Raw genomic sequence first — 3,130 nt, 5'->3', positions numbered from 1 at the left:
ATGTCCATACCCTTCACAACCATGACACTGGATTCCCTTGCCTTGGTTGAACTTTTCTTCAGAAGTTGATCTTTTCTTGATGTCAGACGAGATGTTCTTGACATTAAGTCTACCTCTTTGATCAATCTTCTTCACGAACTTGTTGAACTGTCTCCCAAGCATGGCTAAGGCTTCTGATATGCTTTCATCACCTCCAATATATCCTGCTTCTGACTCCTCTTCAGCATTAGATACAAAAGCTACGCTTTTGTTTTTCTTTTCAGCATTCTCACACAAGCCCATTTCAAAGGTTTGGAGAGAACCAATGAGCTCATCCACCTTCATATTGCAGATGTCCTGAGCCTCCTCTATGGCTGTGACTTTCATAACAAATCTCTTAGGCAGGGACCTGAGAATCTTTCTTACAAGTTTCTCTTCAGCCATTTTCTCACCTAATCCATCAGAGGTGTTTGCAATTTCAAGAATATTCATGTGGAAGTCATGAATAGTCTCATCCTCTTTCATCCTCAGATTTTCAAACTTGGTGGTCAGCATCTGAAGTTTGGACATCTTCACCTTGGAAGTACCTTCATGAGTTATCTTGAGGGTATCCCAAACTTCCTTAGCTAGCTCACAGTGGTGAACCAGCCTGAAGATGTTTTTACTGATTCCATTGAACAATGCATTCAAGGCCTTAGAATTTCCAAGGGCTAATGTCTCTTGCTCCTTGTCCCATTCTTCTTCAGGAATTTGCACACTAACTCCATCTTCACCTGTCTTCATTGGATGTTCCCATCCTTTGTTGACAGCTCTCCAGACTTTGCTATCTAGAGACCTTAAGAAGGCTATCATACGAGGCTTCCAGTCATCATAGTTAGAGCCATCCAACATGGGTGGTCTATTTGAGTGTCCTATATCCTTGTCCATGGTACTAGAAAGTAGCTTCCCTAGATCTCACCCAGAAATTAACAGGCAGGGTGCCTGCTCTGATGCCAATTGAAATTCTAGTTATCAGACTTTCGATGTCACACGGGTTGTTATGACATCCAAATCTACACAGACAAGAGTTATGCAGAACTTAAAAGTAAGTGCAGTAAATAACACAAGTAACTATTTACCCAGTTCAGTCCAACATGACCTACGTCTGGGGGCTACCAAGCCAGGGAGGAAATCCATTATTAGTAGTATTAATTCAAAGCTAAACTCACCCGTTTACAACTCTTCACTTAATCCCTACCTAATGCAATTTCAATCTTACACTAAGATCAGAGTTCCTACTCACTCCCCCTCAATCACCTCAGTGATTACTACCTTTAATCAATATTAAAGACAATTTTGAAGTCACACTTCAAACAACTCTTGATTGTGCTTAACAGCTTTAATCAAGATACACAGCACTCACGCTTAAAAGCTTTGAGCGACACAACACTTACAACTCAATGAACACCCTATGCCAATGCGATCATCTACGTGATAATGGCTTGGCTTACAAGATATGTCTAATACAAGACTCACAAAAGTACAGCAGTGAAGTATGATGGACACACTAAATCTTCACGCCTTAAAATCCCCAGTTCTGAATGAAGGAACGACTTCCTTTTATATTGCAGTACTTGGGCCTTTGCACTTGTATTTTCCTGAATTTAAGGTCACCCGAGTTTCCCTAAATTCCACATCTAGGTTACTAACAAATAGGCTATTTGTTAGGTTCATTAAATGTAGCTTGGTTGTTGATTTCCTCGATTTTCTCTCAGCTGTTGAATCCCTGAAGAATAGCCTGAGAAAAAGCTGAAACAGAAAACTAAACAACCTACAATATAGCATATGCTGTCAGGAATGAATGTCACAACATTCAGCTTGACATCAAGGACCATATGCTAAGTTTGTTTTTCCTGAAAACAGACTGTACAAGTTTGCTGAACTGTACAGGACCAAACTGTCCATTCTATAGTAGCAGCTTACATTAATACAGGTCAAAGTATCCAATTTGACATTTACACATTTAGCCTTAAGTCAGTTCTGTTATCCTTTTGAAGGGCAGACTGAGAAACATACTGAAGTGTAGCAGAACACCACTTTGTCTATTGTTCAGTATATGCTGTCCATGATGAATGTCATAACATCCAGTTTGACATTCATATAGTAGGCCTTATGCCAGGTCTGGTATTTCCTTGATAACCAGACTGAAAATGAATATTGAGCTCTAACAGAACACCAACTATTTTATTCCTCAGTATCTGCTGACAGGGATGAATGTCACCACATCCAATAAATCCTGTATTAGCTAATCCTGCAGTAAGTTACTCAGGTATGTCATGACATTAGTCAAGACATCAGAGTACAGTTAGATACTCTAACCTCCAATGCAGTTACACAAACGCCTTCACAACATGTCATGACATTAGTCAAGACATTAGAATCCAGCTAGTGTTTTACCATACAATGCAGCCAATTAAACACCTACAAACTCCCCCTTTGGCAAATTTTTGGCTAAAACACTTTGATCCCACAACAGAGTTCATAGCAGCGGAAATCACACATCTAGCAGGTAATAGACCTAGCTAATACACTCAGAGTGACAACACACTCACACAGATGGAAGTTAAATAAAAACTTCACACACACATCAGCACACAAACAGAAGTTAAATAGAAACTTCATCACACATCAGCTGCAGGGGAGGGAATCTTGAATCTGTCATGAATATCTGTTTCAACACACTAATCTGTTGTCCTGGGGTATCACCTGTTACTCCCCCTTTTTGGCAAAAATATTGCCAAAGCATTACAGACTTACACATAACTGACAGACTTACAGACTTGGTTTTACTTCACAGTTTCAACCAAGTTAGCACCCACTTGATCTTGCTTCACAGCTTTAATCAAGTAATCACCCACTTTTGCTTTACAGTAGGTACCGCCATATCAGATGCCATGACTTTGTGTCTGACATCCAGAACCACTCATGCATGAACAGTGTCCTTGAACTCCTGCAGGTGCATAGGCCGCCTCACGTTAGGATATCTCCTTATCCTCTTGTTGCCACACTTGTTGTAAGTGGCATAGCTATGATCTGTTGACCAATCAGAGCATAGTTCCAATTGTTTAATATGTAGAGATATTAAACAATACATCCCAAACATCATTGATTG

Source organism: Lathyrus oleraceus, chromosome 2, assembly GCF_024323335.1.
Source record: "Lathyrus oleraceus cultivar Zhongwan6 chromosome 2, CAAS_Psat_ZW6_1.0, whole genome shotgun sequence".
Taxonomy (NCBI): Eukaryota; Viridiplantae; Streptophyta; class Magnoliopsida; order Fabales; family Fabaceae; genus Lathyrus; species Lathyrus oleraceus.
This window is presented reverse-complemented; position numbering follows the sequence as displayed.